General features: G+C 37.7%; 1 pseudogene; it reads right to left on the bottom strand.

Moving 5' to 3' along the window:
• Nucleotides 1-8,921: 8,921 nt before the first annotated feature.
• LOC125840654 (uncharacterized) lies at nucleotides 8,922-14,132 on the bottom strand (annotated as a pseudogene).
• Nucleotides 14,133-20,101: the final 5,969 nt, after the last annotated feature.

Genomic DNA, 20,101 nt, shown 5'->3' with positions numbered 1-20,101 from the left:
AATATATTGTGTTGATTGAAAGGCTATTCTCATAAACACATAATGAACATGATGTGAAAGGTTTTCTCACATAATGAAGATTCAAGGTTGAAAGTCAGTTCTCACCTAATTGAATCTAACATGAAGATATGGATTGTGAAAGTTTATTCTCACGCATGATCTAATGAGCTATCCTAATGAAACAAATTAGGATTCAATAAATACTCCATGAGAATTATGCTTAGCACCGAATGGATAATGAAAATGAGATAGAGGCTCTCTCGTTAAGGCCGGGTTTCTAAAGGTAATCTCATGAGATGGAAGCTCCCCCATTAAGTAAGCTTGGGGTTTCTAGAAGCAATCTCCTTATCCCATAAACTATGTACCCCGGTAGGTTATTTAGCTATTGGATCCACCTAAAAGCTAATACATTTTAGTTCTACCTTAGGCAAGTAGGACACCTCTTTTTGGTGTGGGGCATGACACCGGATTCCATGTTAAGCTCACATGGTCTATGTCGGTTAAGGCTAATTTCCACTATGAACAAGAATATGAGTTATGTACTATGGTTACTCAAAAAGTTATATGAAGTGTAGGTAGGGGTATAGGACTTCATCCATGCATTGCACAAGTAGGCTTTAAAAGTAGTTATGGTGTGTTCCTCAATGTATAATGACTTATGAAATGATGAATGCTTAACTTGGATTGTTGCTATGAGTTTTTTTCATTGACATGAATTATTAAATGTGAATGTTTCTTGTCTATGAGTATTAACTAAATATGAGAACATAGAATGGTAAGTATGACTATGGTATCCTAAAAGTGGTACTTAGTATAGATGGTATTATGGGATCTTCATCTATACATTGCACAATTATAACTTAGGATTACTTATGAGATGATTATATTAATATTGTAATGATTTATATGTTGAATATGCATGTGACTTATGCTTTTACACTAAAAGTGCATGATATATCTCAAACTTGGTAAATGCATGCTTTTCACTAAAAGTGTCCTTTTTAGCACGTTTTCAAGGATTTTATGCATGGCTATCATACTTAGTGCATTTTTGTACTAACCCATATTTTCTACATTTTTCCTAAAGTGTAGGGTTTGGAGATACCGGCTTCCATCCTTGTGGCTAGGATTATAGTAGATCAAGAAGAAGAAGTTTGGTAAGTCCTCATAGTGTTCGAGGGCTTGACCACTATGTCCTTTAAGTCTTTCATTTTATGTTTAGAGCTTTTGTATGGGTTGCGTCCCAAAGTGTTAGTTTCAATGGTTATAGATGGTTTGAGACAAAGTGTAGACTTCCGCTTGTCTTTATAAAAGACTTTGATTATAAAAGAAAAAGTTTTAAATTTCCGCACCATTTCCTATTATATTATGTCATGATATACTAAGAGGCTTGTATGAGGCTTTTCGGAGTCTTGTACGTCGTGTGACATCTAGGGGGAACTCCTGGGTCGTGACAAGGCTTTATACCGAGTTAAACTAGGGCCAGTCACCCTCAAGTCCCAGAACTACGTGCCCTCATAGGTTATAAGTCCCATCTGTGGCATGAGTTTAGTGATCACGTCAGTCATGCCTCTATATCTCTAACAGGGTATACTGGGTCCTCTCGATAGGGCGTATACATCAAACTCCACATTTAGCTCATGTGGTTTTATGTCGGTTATTAGTAGCTCCACAGTCAGATTCTATTGCATTGACCAGGTTATTAGTTACAATTTAATATTCAGTTTCAGCATGTTATAAACTTGGTCATTGCATTTGTTAGTTCATGTTCAGTATTTTCAGTATAGTATCATGCTTATCTCATGTCATTTCTCAGTTATATGCTTTGTTCAGTTATGTATATTATTCAGATTTATTCTACCCTACATGCTCAGTACTTTTCAAGTATTGATGTATACTCTGCGCTTCATCTTCTCGTGATGTAGGTTCAGGTCCTTAGCTTTCAGATCACGCATAAATCGGTTCCCGATCTTCAGCTCAGCAGTACCAGTGGTGAGTCCTCATTCTCCGAGGACGACATACATGTTTCTTTTGCTTTTAGTCTTTATGTTCGGATTTGCTAGATTTAGTTGGGGCATGTCCCAGCATTTCTAGTTAGTTAGAGGCTTATTTCAGACATAGTTAGAATCAGCTTTAGCATTTGAGTTTGACCTTTCAGTTGTTGTTAAACTTTTAATTTTTTTTATATTCAGATAGTTATGGGTATTCCCCATCATTTCATTTCAGTTTATCTTATGACTTAGCTTCCACATAGTCTTTTCTTACTTCAGTTTATTTAGTATGCTTATGATATACTAGCAGGGTTAGCTTGGGGTCACTCGTGATCCTAGGTCCCGCGTCCGCATCCTGGGGGTAGCATCTCATGAACCTAAATGCGGGTATGTTAACAACAAGGATTAGAGACTTTAAAAGGGTGAATCCTCCAAAATTCCACGGTTAAAAATGGATAAGGATCCATACATGAGTTTGTTCAGGGGATTCAAAAGATTGTGGATATTATGGGAGTGACTCTCGTGGAAAAGGCAAACTTGACCACTTATCAATTAAAAAGGGTTGCTCAAGTGTGGTTTGCTTAATTGAAGGATGTAAAAGATATTGATGTGGGTCCTTGGATTGGGACAAGTTCAAAGAGGTATTTCTTGAATGGTTCTTTCTTCTTGAGATGAAGGAGGCTTAAGTGCAAGAATTTATCAACTTGAGGCAAGGTAATATGAGTGTGAAGGAATACTCTTTGAAGTTCACTCAATTTTCCAAAAATTCTCTTGCTATGGTTGTCGATTCTAGAGTTTGTATGAGTAAGTTTGTTTCGGGTGTTTCCGAAATGGTGATCAAAGAGCGTAGAATTGCCATATTGATCAAGAAGATGGACATACCAAGGTTGATGACTCATTCTAAACAAATCGAGGAGGAAAATCTTAAGGAGAGGGATAGAGAGACCAAGAGGGAGAGAACAGATAGTGGAGATTTCTCTCACTTGAGGTATGCTGGAAGTGGTCACTCTTAGTTTCGACAAAGGTTCTCCGCTCTGACTTTATCTATTGCACCTATTTGGAGGTTCAACAAGGATAAAGTGTCTAACCTTAAGTCTCAAGGAGGTGGTTCTGGTGGATATTCATCCCACACTTGCCAAATATGTGGCAAGAGTCATATGGGAGATGCTTAGCCAGTATCGATAGTTTCTATGGTTGTGGTAAGACTGATCACAGATTGAGAGACTGGACTTTGTTTGCTACCAAGGGTAGAGATGGTCATCAAGCTCAACCTATTGCTCCTTCTGGCCACCCGATGCTTCTTATGATTCTAGTAGTCAGCATTAAAATATGATTCAGGCTCTTCAGAATCGTCAGGATCATCAGGATTCTAGAGATATGGTCTTGGTATACTATGAGTTTTTCAATTGATGTTTATGCATGGATTGATACACTCCCTACATTGTCTTTTGTGACTCCTTACGTGGCTATGAAGTTTGATGTAAGTCTGAAATCCTTTTAGAACCTTTCTCAGTCTCTACTCCATCGGTAATTCTACTGTTACTAAACGGGTCTATAGAAAGTGTCTGGTCTTAGTTTCCCATATAGTCACCTAGTTGATCTTATAGAGTTAGACATGATGGATTTTGATGTCAGTCTTTGTATAGATTGGACTCATGCTTGTTATGCTTCTTTTGATTGTAGAACCCGTTTGAACGAACTTATCTTAGAATAGAAGGGTGGAAATTCAACGTCTATATGTTGGTTTATCTCGTGCCTAAGGTTAGGAATATGATCTCCAAAGGTTGCATTTATCATATCTTTCGGGTTAGGGATACGAATTCTGAACCCCTACTCTTGAATCAGTCGATGTTGTTAATGAGTTGCCACAAGTGTTTCTCGATGTCTTCCTGGTGTTCCTCCTGAAAAGGAGATTAACTTTGGAATTAACCTTCTTCCAGATACGTAACCTTTCTCTATTCCTGTTTACCATATGGCTCCACGAAGTTGAAGGATTAGCTGAAAGATTTGTTGGATAAGGGTTTCATTAGACCAAGTATCTCACCATGGGGTTCTCCGGTTTTGTTTGTTTGAAATAAAGATTTTTCACTTCATGTGTGCATTGATTATCGTTAATTGAACAAGGTTACTGTCATGAACCAAAGTACACCCTAGACGTGACATGACATATAAGACCATGCAAGGCCCTACACAAGCCACTTGAGATGCATACAACACTATATAAGATATAAAAGAAGAGTTTAGGTAAAACAGACTCATATCATAAAAGAGTTGAATCATAAAGCGGAAACATAACTGTATTGACAAACTTTTTTAATACATTAGAAGAGTGGTTGGGATGTAACCCATACACCACATACACAGTCACAAACAAAAGACATAAAACTGAAAGATAAGCTAAATCATTATAGGACATGTCCTCGGAGTATGTCACCAATCTGTAATCAAGAGATAACAATCCGAATCTAGCCACGAGCGGAAGAATGAGAAACGTCAAACCTACATTATAAGACAATGCACTCACAAATATGCACTAGTAAATGGAATGTACTATGTATGAAGAAACGCAACATAACATGAAACATGATTATACAGGGACATGAAACGTGGTATGCATGACCAAACTAAAGCATAGTAAAAAACACATTTAAAGAAGAATAGTGAATCATGAACATGGCCAATACATCTTAAAATCATTAATAAAAGCTTCATAAAACCTTTGAAGGAAAACATATTTCTTTTTATTTTGTGGGATACTAGTTTTAACCGACATTAGACCATGTGAGCTACAACATGAAATTCGATGTAACTCCCACACCTAGAAGGGAGAGTCTACTTGCCAAGGTAGAGCTCCATATCATTCATTCATATGTTGTTTATGGATTCACTAGCTAGGTCATTTACGACAAGCATATGAGGGCATATAGTTTGGAACATCATGTATCTAATAGAGACTGCCTATTTGAGCCTTCACCTCAAACTTCTCTCGATGCTAAGTTAATTCCCAACGGAATAGATAGAGTCAATTATCAAAGCAAAACATTAGGATAGGCAATAATCAACATACCAATCCAAATCATAAAGTAATCATAAAATAGATCCTTGAATCATGAATCTTGTATGTGTGAGAAAACCTTTCACCAAATTATGATTTCGTAATTATGTGAGAAAGTATTTCACAATTTCTTTGATGGTTCTCTCAAAAGCAACCTTAGATTATATACATGCCTTTTTATAAAATAAGCATTACTTGATGAATTCATATCTTCATAAAATCATATTTTCATAAATTCATAGTAAGAAACCACGAATAGTGCATGAGTCGTAAAGAAATCAATAGGAATTTTTTTTGGAAAGGGAGTTTGTTTTTTGTTATCTGTGGCATTCTCCCTTTTATCTATCAACCATTTCATTATGGAACTTTCTCCTTGAGCTGCGGAACTAACAAGTCTATTAAAAAGTCAAATTAGACATTTTTACACGTATTTTCAAGTGGATGAAATTGGTCGAGTGGTCTTAGTTGTAAATCTGATGGATTTCTTCATAGTTTTAGGTTATTGTATGAGGCTAAGGCTTTCTGCTTAAAAGTAGCCTTCAAAGGTGAGGCCCTATCCTGGGTCTTTCATGAAGGGGGTGGACAAATATGGGCTAGGGGGATCTGTCTTTTCTTTCTACAACGAAATAAGTCTTAACTCCAGGAGCAGTAGCTAGAGTTTGAAGGGCTGAACGAAAGTTCATTCCAATCTTTAGTAAGTCAAGGCATTCGGGAAACAGGAGATCGATCTACTCTTTCTATCTCTCTTGCCGACTTAGCCGAACTACTTGAACTTGAGTCATTCTAAGACATGTCCATACTAAAAGAGCTAAATTGGATGGTGGATAGATTCATTCCTTAGCATAGGATTCTATAATAGCAAAAACGTTGACCCCTACTACCGGTCCTGCATTTGAATCTGAGAAAGAAAGTGAGTCTCTCCCTAAAGTCTCATCCCACGGGCACATCCTGAATATGAAAAGCAAAGAGATAGATCACGCCTAAAAGCTACCATTTATATTAAATACGATACCACATCCAATTTGATTAAACACATGGACCCAATCGCCAAGGAGAGGTCAATCTACTGACTAGGGTTAAAAGAATTTACCCAGGCATGGGATAAAGGGCAAGAAGAGCTGAGATGGAAAATTGAGTAGCCTATTGCATTGACGTTAATGGATGAAAGGGAAGAGGGATGAAGTGAAGATGGGGTTTACTCAAACAACTTGAATAAGCAAGTCAATAAGATCAAATTGCTCTTGTTGAACCGGCTACTAATCACCAAGTCCTTTGTTTAGCCAAATTATCTTGGGATAACTTGGTTGGTGAGAGAATTTTAACATTCATTTGATTGATAGATGCAAAGAATTTACCTAATTAGAACTCCGTGAATGAACACAAAGAAGAAAAACATATTAGATGGAAAGAATTCCGAGTAAACAAAGCAAAAACATGTAGTTTAGTCAAGACATGCATATGAAGATTGAAATTTAACAATTAAACCAACATCAATTAATACCCATGAAGATCACATGAAACCCTAAGAAATTTAGGAGGAATTGAATTGGAAACTTAGAAATCCATTGGGACCCATTGGATGAATGAAATCCCACATACCTTGATGAATCTTGCTTTAGAATTAAAAGAGGAGACATGAAGCTTGAAGATCCCTTGAATATCTTGAAGCCTTGGGAAAAAACTTGGAGAAAAAGATTGGAGAAATTTTGGGGTTTTGAGTGAATGGGTGGATTATAGTCTTTAGAAATCATTTATACTAAATTAGAATAGGTAAATATGACATAGTGTTGGGTTAAAAGAGTGGGAAAAGACCCAAATAACCCTGCCTTAAAAACTGTCTAAACACCCTAAACGAAAGCCTTTCACTGACCGTCAATCGTTTCACCATCCGTCAACCCGTCTGTAGACCCTTGACATAGATTATTTTTTCCAGATGGTTTAGGTCCAAGAATGGATTTACTGACCGTGGACCCTTTCACCGCCCATGAACCCGTATGTAGACCATTGCCTTAGAATTTTTCACAAGGTTCGTGATCAAGGATGGGTTCACTAACCATGAAACCTATCACCTTCCTTGAACTCGCCTGTAGATGATTGCCTTAGGATATTTTTTACAAGGTTCGGGTTCAAGGATGGGTTCATTTACCATGGACCCTTTCACCTTCCTTGAACCCGTCGTTAGACCAATTCCTAAGGATATTTTTCACAAAGTTCGAGTTCAATAATGGGTTCACTGATTGGGACCCTTTCACCTTCCTTTAACCCGTCTGTAGACCATTGCCTTAGGATATTTTTTACAAGATTCGGGTTCACTAACGTGGACCCTTTCATCTCTCTTAAATCCATTTGTATACCAATGCCTTATGATATTTTTCACTAGGTTCGGGTTGAAGGGTGGGTTCACTGACTGTGGACTCTTTTACCTTCCTTGAACCTGTCTGTAGACTATTGCCTTAGGATCTTTTTCATAAGGTTTGAGTTCAAGGATGGGTTGACTGACCAAGGACCCTTTCACCTTATTAGAACCTATTCTTAGATCAATTCCTTAACTATATTTTTCACAAGGTTTGGGTTCAAGGATAGGTTCACTGACCGTGGACCCTTTCACCTTCCTTGAACCCATCTATAGACCATTGCCTTAGTATATATTTCACAAGGTTTAGGTTCAAGGTTGGGTTCACTGACCGTGAACCCTTCCTTACAAGTCCACTTGTCACAAATTTCAACTGTGTTTTCTTATTAGTACCTCTAAGTGACATTTTACACTTCCTAGGTATTACAATATCTCTCACTTGGGAATATTCGTCCTCAAATGGGACTCAAGCTATCATGAAAAGACTAGGAGGAAAACTAATAACCCAACATGAATGCAAATTTCATCATAATACACATAACATGGGAATCACTCCAAGCTCAATCATAACATGAAAATCAAGTTTTTCATGAACATGCATGCATATGGAAACATGAGAATGGCTAAAATGAAGGAATCTAAAAAAATGAACCATAAGGAACTAATACCTCAAGATAGAATAGGAGCAGAGGGAAAGAGATGAGGATACTTGGACATCATATCGGCTTTGGCCTCCCAAGTAGCACCCTCAACTAATTAATTACTCCAAAGTACTTTAAAGAAGAAACTTCTTTATTTCTCAACTTTCGAACTCTTCGGTCTAAAATCTCAAATGGAACCTTTTCATAAGAAAGACTTTCTTTAACTCTCAAACTTTCCAAAGGCACAATGGTCGTCGGATCACCAACACACTTTTTCAACAAAGCGACATGGAATACTGGATATACCGATGCTAAATCATTAGGTATCTCAAATTCATAAGCAACCTTGCCAATATGCCTCAAAATTTTATATTGGACTACATATCAGGACTAAGCTTCCCTTTCTTTTCAAACCTCATCACACCCTTTATGGGTGAGATTTTCAAATAGACTCAATCATTAACATCAAACTCAACCTCTCTTCTGCTAACATCAGCATAAGACATTTTTTTTATTTTGAGCAATTTTCAACCTTTCACGAATAAGTCAAACCTTTTCCATGGACTCATGCACTAACTCATGCCCTATTAAAATGACCTCTCCAACTTCAAACAAACCAATAGGTGACCTACACCTCCTACCATAGAGAGCCTCAAATAGAGTCATTCTGATTCTAGAGTGATAATTATTATTATAAGAAAACTCAATCAAAGTCAAATGATCATCCCAATTACCCTTGAAGTCAATCAAACAAGCTCTCATATCTTTCAAAGTCTAAATAGTACGCTCGGCTTGTCCATCGGTCTAAGGATGAAAATTCATGCTAAGCTTCAATTGAGTACCAAGACCCTTTTGAAACAACCTCCAAAAGTGAATGTAAACTAAGTACCACGATTGGAGATAACAGACAAAAGCACCTCATGCAATCTTACCATTTCCCCGAATATAAAGCTTGGCCTATTCTTCAGCTGAGAATAAAGTTTTAGCAAGAAAAAAGTGAGCCAATTTTGTCATTCGGTCCATAATGACCCAAATATAATCAAACTAACGACGAGTACGAGGTAATCTCATAATGAAGTCCATATTCAAATCTTTCCACTTTCATGTAGGAATAAAAAAATCTTGAGCCAAACACCCGACTTTTGATGCTCAACTTTCACTTTTAACCATTCAGACATTTAACCACAAATTCCGCAATATCCTTTTTATCATTCCATTCCACCAATAGACCTCCCGCAAATCATAGTACATCTTAGTGGCCCCTGACGAATAGAATACCGAGAACTATGAGCTATTGTCAAAATATGATTTATCAACTCATCAATATTCAGAACACACAATCGACCTTGGTATCAAAGGACACTATCTTCCTATTGGGAGAAAGCCCCAATGGCTTTTTCAAAACCAAAATTTTCAAATTAACTAATACCAGATCAAGATTTTTCTTAGCCTTCACATCCGATACAAAAGACGATTCTGAACCATTTTGAACAGTTACACCACCTTCACTCGAATCAACCAAGAGAACACCCAATCGCGCAAATCTATGAATATCACAAACTTAATCCTTCTTACCATCTTCAACATGAGCAACACTTGTTATCAATAATCGACTAAGAGCATCCGCTACCACATTTGCTTTATCGGGATGATAAAGGACACTAATGTTTTTATCCTTCAATAACTCAAGCCATATTCTTTGGAAAAGATTCAAATGCCTTTGAGTGAACATATACTTCAAGCTCTTGTGTTCAGTAAACACATCTACATGAACACCATGTAAGTAATGTCTCTAAATCTTTAGAACAAACATTACTATTGTTAACTCCAAATCATGAGTCGAATAATTCTTTTCATGCACCAACAATTACCTTGAAGTAAAGCAATGACTTTCCCATGTTATATCAAAATACAACCTAGACCATCCAAAAAGTATCACAATAAACCATAAAACCATATGATCTTTCCAGTAATGTCAAAATAAGGGTTGAAGTGAGTGTATCCTTCAACTCTTGGAAAATCTTCTCACAAGCTTCCAACCATAGGAATTTCACCTAAGGAGCTTAAGCTCGCCGATAATGCCAGGACAATATTTAAAGTCGATGGACAATTCCGCATACCCGATGCAATTCACCTAGTGTGATTGGGCGAATCCCCAATTTGGTTATTGATTTCCAAAGATGACAATACCATTTTTCAAAATTATTGGCTCAAAGGGTCAACATAAAGATGTCTACCCAGTCATTTTGGTGCATCACCAACGGGGTACTTTAATCGCCTTCTGCATCCTTTTGAACTATTCGACTTCATTTCAATTTGCACTCACAAAACTTATTATTGAAAACAATAAAATAAAGTTGAGTTCTCCCAAGAAGTGTTTTATTTGACGTCATGGCATGATACATTTCTTACTCATCAACATCTTTTTGGGATTCGAGATGGTGTCACTAGGAAACTTTCCCTTTTCCATTGCATTTAGATAGGTAGAGATCTGACACATTTGAGTTTCCAGTTGCTTGATTGATATGAGATGAGAAGCAATCGTTTGAGTCAAAGTGGAGAAGTCATTTTTCAAATCCTTCAACACTTTTTTGGACCCTTCAATCTTGTTGAAGATCTTTGTTAGCATATCCTTGGTTTGATTTCCCTCTGGTCCAGCTGGTTCTTTTGGTTTTTGGTGATCATGGGGTGGGACATACCTATCTTTTTCAATTTTCCTATCTCTCCAATTGCTATCTTGACCTCGTCAATATCTCCAAGATTATCTCGATCCTTGTTCCAACCTTAATTCCCACCCAATCTTGGGTAGTCAGGATGAGAACCACCAATCGATTTCTCATGTAATTCACCTCTTCGATGCACAATGCCTCAAACTTGGCATCTTTCGAGCACTACTCACTGCTTGTTCCAATTGCATTTACTATTTTTTATCCACCCCATGACATATTTGTACATCAAATCAAGTTGGATCATTATTTTAGTCATGTTTTCATCGCACTCATGATACTTTTTGATTTGTTCCTTGCTTGTGCCTCATTGTTGAAAAGGTACTTGATCCCCTCTAGTGTGTCATCCTCGGTTCACTTTTGTCATATACATCATCTAACAACAATACTGCCATATCGAACAGTTGTTGCATCAGCCTACCTTAAATAAGTTAATCAACCAAGTCCTTGTTGACTGAATCAAGGTTGCAATAAAAGTATTGCAATAGAAAATTGTCCGTAACACCATGTGTTGGACATTGTAGAAGCAAACTTTAGAAAATTAACCATGTTTCTAGAAAATCAACTATAAGGTTTGATATTCTTTCAGATGAGTTGTTAGAACCTTTTTTTGTATCTACTCCTGATGGTAATTCTACTATGGCTAATAGGGTCTATGGAAAGTATCCCATTTTCTTGTCCCATAGAGTTACTCTTGTTGACTTGGTAGAGCTTGATATGCTAGATTTTGATGTTATCTTTGGTATGGATTGGTTGCACTCTTGTTATGCTTCTATTGATTATAGAACTCGTGTAGTCAAGTTTCAGTTCCCAAATGAGCCTATCTTAGAGTGGAAGGGGGGAATTCTATGCCTAAGGGTCAGTTTGTTTCCTATCTTAAAGCTAGAAGGATGATTTCTAAGGGTTGCTTGTACCATCTGGTTAGGGTGAGGAATATAGATTCTGAAACCCCTACTCTTGAGTCGGTCCCCGTTGTTAATGAGTTTCTAGAATGTTCCCCGATAACTTAACCAGTATTCCTCCCGAAAGGGAAATAGACTTCGGTATTGACCTTCACCAGATATGCAACCTAAATATATTCCTCCTTACAAAATGGCACTGACAAAACTAAAGGAGTTGAAAGAACAATTAAAGGATTTGTTGGATAAGGGTTTCATTCGACCGAGTATCTCTCCATAGGGTGTTCCAGTTTTGTTCGTTAGAAAGAAAGATGGGTCTCTTCAAATGTGTATAGACTACCGACAATTGAACAAGGTGACCATTAATAATAAGTATCATTTTCCAAGGATAGATAATTTGTTTGACCAACTTCAAAGAGCAAGTTACTTCTCTAATCTTCGGTTGGGTTATCACCAATTAAGGGTGAAAAAAAATGATATTCCACAGATGACTTTCCGAACTCGGTATGGTCATTATGAGTTTTTGGTAACGTCGTTTGGGTTGACCAATGCTCCGGCGGCATTTATGGATTTGATGAATAGGGTATTTAAACAATATCTTGATTTGTTTGTGATTGTGCTCATTGATGATATATTGATTTACTCAAGGAGTGAGAATGAGCACATTGATCATCTGAGGATTCTGTTGCAAATTCTTAAGGACTAACAACTCTTTGCGAAATTTAGCAAATGTGAATTTTGGCTAAGGTCTGTGGCTTTTCTAGGTCATATTGTTTCAAGTAAAGGTATTGAGGTAGATCCCAAGAAGACGGATGCGGTAAAGAGTTGGCATTTACCTCTATCTCCTTCGGATATTAGAAGTTTGGGTATGGTCGATTACTATAGAAGGTTTGTTGAGGGGTTTTCATTCATTGCCTCTCCATTAACAACATTGACTCAAAAGAAAGCTGAGTTTGTATGGTCCAAAGCATATGAGAAGAGTTTTCAAGAGTTGAAGGATAGACTTACTTTCGCTTCGGTGTTGACTTTACCGAAATGTACGGATGGTTTTGTTGTTTATTATGATGCCTCTAGAATTGGGCTAGGATATGTGCTAATGCAAAATAAGAAAGTCATTGCCTATGCTTCAAGGCAACTTAAGATTCATGAGAAGAATTATCGTACCCATGACCTTGAATTAGCGGCGGTGGTTTTTGCCTTAAGGATTTGGAGGTACTATTTGTATGGTGTTCCTGTAGATGTGTTTATCAACCACAAGAGTTTGCAATATGTGTTTAACCAGAAAGATTTGAATCTTTGCCAAAGAAGTTGGATAGAGTTATTGAAGGATTATGACATGAGTGTTCTCTATCACCTTGATAAGGCGAATATGTTGGTGAATGCTCTTAGTCGGTTGTTTATGGGTAGTGTTGCTCATATTGAAGATGATAGAAAAGAGTTGGTTTGAGATGTTCATAGATTGGCCCGATTGGGTGTTCCGCTAGTTGACTCTACCAATGGTGGTGTCATGGTTCATAATGGTTCCGAATCATCTTTTGTGGCGGATGTGAAATCCAAGCAAAGTCTTGCCCAATTTTGGTTGAGTTGAAAGAAGCGGTGCTTAAGAAATCTGTTGAGGCTTTCTCCCAAGAGGGAGATGGTGTGATTAGATATCAAGGTCGTTTGTGTGTTCCTAATGTTGATGACTTGAGGGAACAGATCTTGTAGCTCCATTCAGCTTTGGAAGAACTCGAGAAAACTAATTTGAATTAGGAGTCAACCCTTTTAAAGTTTGGTTACAAGAAGTAAACGATGTATTTTGTTTTTACTCGGTATTTGAAGTTGATTTTGTGTTAGGTCTTGATAATGCAGTAGACTCGCCACTAACTTGTGGACTTTCACATTGCGATCCCATTAGATGTGCAATAGTATTGACCTATAATTAAAGGGGTTAGCAAATTCATGTATTCATAACTCAAAGATAAGAGATTCGAGATTAAAAAAAGGAGAGAAAACCTTTTCACTTCGGATTGTTAACGTTCTTGAAGGACTACCAATGCTTTGGACTTCTACAACTTCTTAATCAACAACTTCAGCCTCGGTTGATTCGACCCTTTGTCCTTCCAACATCGATCATTGTTGTTTTTGCTTGTTTCTTGGAAGGCTCGTTTACTAAAGAAAAGAATTTGGGGACATTGCTCTTATCAGTGGAAGTATGAACCACTTTCTTCTTAGATGCCTTAGAAGAGTTAACCTTCTTACTTTGATGTTGGGGAGAAAGTGGTGTCTTGACCTTTGAAAGTGTTTTCTTGATATCTTGACTTTTATCTTCTTAAAGGGTAACATGGTTTGACTCAGATTTCTCCACCAAAACTTCCAAATTATCCTCAAGAAACTTTTCATGAGATCTCTCCCATCAAGATGGATATCATATAGTGTAAAGCTTTTTTGCAGAAGTTATCGCAAAGGGAAATGTCACGTTAGACATAGTAGCACGTGATTGAAAATGATCCAATATCTTAGGCCCTCAGCGAGCGATTCAACACAAATATCATTTTCTAAATAGCCAGGAGTATCTTGATGGAAACCAAATTGGTGACTAAATTGATGCGGACTATATGACTCAGTGACGAAGGAACCTCCCTCCCCCCCCCCTCAATGGAAGGTAATTGAAATGAAGGCTCATGAAATAAGCTAACTCTAACTCTAGCGTTTTGTTATCATCAGACATAATAGGTTGGGAGAGGCCTACTAAGCATGCTTGCATTCCATACAAAACTTTCCCCCCGATAAACGAGCTTCCTTACCTGGTGTTGGTCAAAATATTTTGCAGCACCTTCCCCGGAATATACCACCATTCATGGGAAAGAAGGCCCATTAGTAAGAAGATAGTGTGTCTTGAGATAGTAAGTAAGCCAATCATAAACATACTGAATGGGAAAACAAACTTTTATATGGTCTAACTTTGAAGAATTTGAAAGTTTAATCAAGCCATGATAGATGCTCGCTAAGACCAAGACCGCAAGGCTAACCTTTTGACCGTTCACCATCAAGCTTGTTATCTTGAAAGTTTCAGGCCGAATGAAATTCCCTTCTTCATATGGAAATACAAAAGCACATAACCAACATAACAAAGAGTTCGTAAGACAAGTCTCATATTTTTGGTGTTGCCCTCCAAGCTTAGAAAATACCGTCTCTTGAGCACTTGACCATGTATTTATCTCGATTGGTATTTCACCTGTTGTTTTATGTGTAGATGACAAGCATCGAGACTTCTTCTCTTTTCTTAAGGGAGTTATTTCTTATCTAAGTCCCTTCTTGCACCAAAATTGTATCCATTCACTAAAGGAGACCCCTAAATTACTATCATTTTCCTCTTAAGATGATGAAAGGTAGCAAGCATACACTCACAAGTTCGAGGAAGAAATGTTTCCCTCTTGTCATAAAAACCATAAGTTCTATGGCATTAGGTACCACTTCTTCATAAAGGACTCTGCTAATTGGCAAGCCACCAAGAGTATGCAAATCCCTAAGTGATATGGACGTTTCTCCAGTAAATGTAAGTAATGTATTTGTTTGGGGACACCAAGCCTCACAAAAGGCCTGTATAATACTAGAGTTCCGATCATAAGTAAAAAGAAAAGCAAATACACCATCACAAATATTAGCGTTGTTTAAACTTTTCACATTTTTTCTTAGGACATTTTTTTTCCACTCCAGTATCCCGAAATGCAATGATATTCACCTTCAAACACAATGTTGTCTCCGCAACTCAACTCCTCTTGAATCATGCGAAGACCTAAATTTGAAAGAGTGCTTGCGATATTTGTACCTTGAGGATTTGGTTTCTCAAGATACCACACTTTATAAGCTTTGTTAGATTTGTGATCATATTCAGAGGTCCAATTTTTCATATGACGTGTGTTCCTCAATTGCGGTCATGGATCAATATAACGACCAACTAAAGGATTTTGGACCAAAAAATTTGTCTCCACTGCGCTACCCTCCGTTCCAATGATGAGATATTTGAGTTTAGAAGATGGGCAAGTGTAATCCTTGAAGAAAAATAGTGTTAGTTTATGTTTATAGCGATTCACTGAAGAAGGTAAAATTTAAAATAAAATTAAAAAAATGGTAGCTAAGAAGGGGAGAGTAATTTGAGCGTTCGAGATGTCATAAAGTCCCAATTTAGTGATCTCAAAGGCAGGGTCGTTAAACACATCCTTTCACACATCAAGACTAAATTATAGTATAGTGTTCAGGATCTTATAAAGCCACAAGTTAGTGATCTCAAGGCGGGGATGTTCAACACATCCTTTCACACCTTACGATCAAATTCTTGTTTAGTATTCGGGATCTTATAAAGCCTCAAATTAGTGATCTCAAGGCGGGGATGTTCAACACAACCTTTCACACCCCAAAATCGAATTCTTGTATAGTATTCGAGAGCTTATAAAGCCTAAAGGTAGTGATCTCCAGGCAAGGATATTAAACACATCCTTTCACACCTCAAGATCAAATTCTTGTGTAGTATTTGGGATCTTATAAAGCCTCAAGTTAGTGATCTTAAGGCGGGAATGTTAAACACATACTTTCACACCTCAAGATCAAATTCTTGTGTAGTATTCAGGATCTTATCAAGCCTCAAGTTAGTGATCTCAAGGCAAGGATGTTCAACACATCCTTTCACACCTCAAGATAAATTCTTGTGTAGTATTCAAGATCTTATAAAGCCTCAAATTAGTGATCTCAAGGTGGGGGATGTTCAACACATCTTTTCACACCTCAAGATCAAGTTCTTTTGTAGTATTCGAGACCTTATAAAGTCTCTGTAACGACCCAGACTATCGTGATTGGCATTACACTAACCCTCCGATGGGAGAATCATTGCTACAACCCAACTAAGCAGCCTTGACCAAAATACTACACATTTAAAGATACGAAATCAGGTTTAAATGCTAAAGAAAAGAAAAAAATAGGGAGTTCCCATAAACTCCAACAACAGTCTAACAACCAAATGCAGAAATAATACCTAAAACCTGAAGGTTAATGTACCAAAACTCTAACAAGGAACCATAAGTCTGGAGGAAATGGGTACAACCCAGTTGAACATAAGAAAATCTAAAGTACTAGTCTAAGTCTGAAGATGTGGACATAAAGAAAAAAAGAAATCATGGCTGCCAGAAAGAACTGGCTCACCCTTGAATTCGATTGATCACTGATCTTCTAGACGAGGTCTGTCAGTTGCCGCCTAAAGATGCCCTGTACTCAACAAAGAAAGAACAAGTGCAATATCAGTACACAACCATAGTGTACTGGTAGGATCACACAGCTATCCCAAAAGGCAAAACATATATAAGTCATTACAACATAATAAACATGCATACATCGAACATATACAATATTAGTATCATTTACGAACAACGTACAATTGCACAATCTCAAGATATACAAATATGCCAAGTCATTGGTGCTCTCACGAAACCTACACCCAAATTGTTAGTGTATCGGTACGTGGTACCCGATCCAAGTTACTATATCGGATGTGATACCCGACTCCATATATGCGTCGGAATGTGGCACTCGATCCAATTTTGTGTGTTGGAACGTAACACCCGATCCATTCAACAAGCCACAATCACAATGTACATTCTCATAATCATACAATCAAGTCATTATTCATAGCATACAATTATTCAATTATCCTCATTTACGATTAGTGTGATCAATAATACAACATTTGCGTACAAACATTCATTATAATGAAGCAATTACAAATATATATCACACCAACATGAAATCACAACCATCACCTACCTCTAACAAAGCTTGAATCCCCTAAGAAACTTGATTCTTCCCTTTCCGGATTCTTTCCGTTTGTTCTTGGTCTACAAACAATCATAATAATGCAAGGATCAATAAACAAGACCTAAGAACCCAAATTATAACCAATAACATCACCCTTAGGCCAAACCCTTGATCCCCATACCCAGGTTAGGGTTTCTTCCACCATAAATCACATATCAAAGCCTTCCCCCATTGATAATTACCCAAGAAACTGAGTTCTACAGATCGGAAAATGGATTCGAGGAGTGAAAACCTTACCTTCAGCCTCAAGAATGGTGATAAACTATCAAGAAAACACATGAGGTCGTTCCTTAGCTCTCAAAGTCGAAACTTATAGAATAAAATATTTTTGGGGTTTATTTCTGACTTAAGTCGCGTTTGTCCCGCCACAACGGTTATCATCCCGCTACATTAGCCCCGCCCTAGTAGGAATAATTCTGCTACAGCAGGTTGCACGGAACCAGTGAGTCGATTTAAGAGTTTCAAACTCCCATTTCACAACACACCTTCATCCTACGACATTCAGAAAAAAAAACCCCTTCACGCTAAGATCAGTTTCGGGAGTTCTACTCTCCCGAATTCAATTTTGTAAAGTCGTACGGGTTCCTTAACATCTTAGCTAGCTACTCATATGATCAAATTCATAATTAGATCTACCAATTGTTACCAGATTTCCCTAGACCTTACTGACTCCGATTTATCCAAATCTGGACTAGGTTGGGAATTTCCATGTTACTACCAAAAAGTTTTCCAGCCCAATTTTTATTCCCGTTGGCTTTTCAATAATGACGGGAACAAGTCGTTACAATAGATACCAATTTACCTATCACTCGTCCCCGAGTGATAAACTAGGAAAGACAGACTAAAGTTAGAGTGGAGTAGTACCTGAATCAATGAACAACTGGATACTTGGCTCGCATGTCCTTTTCGGTTTCCCAAGTAGCTTCATCAACTGGACGATGCTTCTATTGAACTTTCACGGACCTAATCTCCTGGGTCCTCAACTTCTGTACATCACGATCAAGAATTGCAATCGGTTCCTCCTCGTACTGAAGGTCCTTGTCTAACACAACTAAGTCTTATTTTATGATGTAATACCCATCACCATGATATATCTTCAACATGGACACATGAAATACCAAATGAAATCCCAATAGGTTAGGAGGTAAAGCCAATCTATAAGCTACTGGCCCTACACATTCAAGAACATCAAAGGGCTCAATGTATCGTAGACTTAGCTTGTCCTTCTTGCCAAATCTCATCACCCCTTTCATGGGTGATACCTTAAGAAGAACTTTCTCACCTATCTGAAATGACATGTCTCTTACCGTATGGTTTGCATACTTCTTTTGTTTACTATGGGCTGCTAACAACTTAGCTTGAATACTCATCACTTTATCTTGAGCATCCTTCACTAAATCAACCCTCAATGGCTTCACATCTCCAGCCTCAAACCATCATATGGTTGATCTACATCCTCTCCCATAGAGTGCCTCAAATGATACCATATCAATGCTGGAGTGATAATTATTATTATAGGAGAACTCACAACGGTAAGAACTTATCCCAATGTCCTCCAAAGTAAATAACACATGCCCGCAACATATTTTCTAACACTTGAAAAGTCCTTTCTGATTGCCCGTCCGTCTACGGATGAAAAGTTATACTAAAAGTGAGTTGTGTGCCCAATTCATCATGTAGCTTCCTCCAAAACTTAGAGGTAAACTGTGTACCACGGTCTGAGATGATAGAAAGAGGCACCCCATGCAACCTCACTATCTCTTTCACATAAACCTTAGCCAATTATTGAGCATTATAATTTATTCTGACGGAAATAAAATGGGCTGACTTAGTCAATCTGTCAACCACTACCCAAATAGAATCAAACTTCCCCAAAGTCTTGGGAAGACCAACCACAAAATCCATCGCTATCCTTTCCCACTTCCATTCCGGAATTGGCATTCTCTGAAGCAACCCTACCGGCCTTTGATGCTCATATTTTACTTGTTGGCAATTTTGACACTTAGCCACAAACTCCGCTATATCCTTCTTCATGCCAGACTACCAATATAGACGCTTCAAGTCTCGGTACATCTTGGTCACACCCAGATGGATAAAACATTGCGAACCACGAGATTCTATCAATAATTTTTTGATCAAGTCATCTACTCGAGGAACACAAATCGTTCCTTTAAAACTGAGCAACCCTTCCGCGTCAATAGTGGTCTCTTATGCCTTGCCCAACACTACTTTATTTCTGAGCTCTTTCAAACTGTCATCCTCAAACTGTTTGGTCTTGATCTCCTCAATGAACGTGGCCTTTACCTCAATGCTAGCTAACACCCCACCTTTCTCTGAGATTCCCAACTGCATAAACTTAGATTCCAAAGTTTGGATTTTCCTTAGCCAAAGGTCACTTAGTTACACTTAAGCAAGCCAAACTACCCATACTCACCGTTTTCTGACTTAGTGTGCCCGCTACTACATTAGCCTTACCCGGATGATATTGGATGGTCACACATAATCCTTGAGTAACTCAATCCACCTTATCTGTCTCAAACTCAGATCTTTTTGAGTGAATACATGTTGTAGACTGCGATGATCAGTAAA

The sequence above is a fragment of the Solanum verrucosum genome, unplaced genomic scaffold (assembly GCF_900185275.1).
Source record: "Solanum verrucosum unplaced genomic scaffold, falcon-dt-bn FXZP01000176.1, whole genome shotgun sequence".
NCBI lineage: Eukaryota > Viridiplantae > Streptophyta > Magnoliopsida > Solanales > Solanaceae > Solanum > Solanum verrucosum.
The sequence above is the reverse complement of the archived record's forward strand: the minus strand, read 5'-3'. Positions and strand labels throughout refer to the sequence as shown.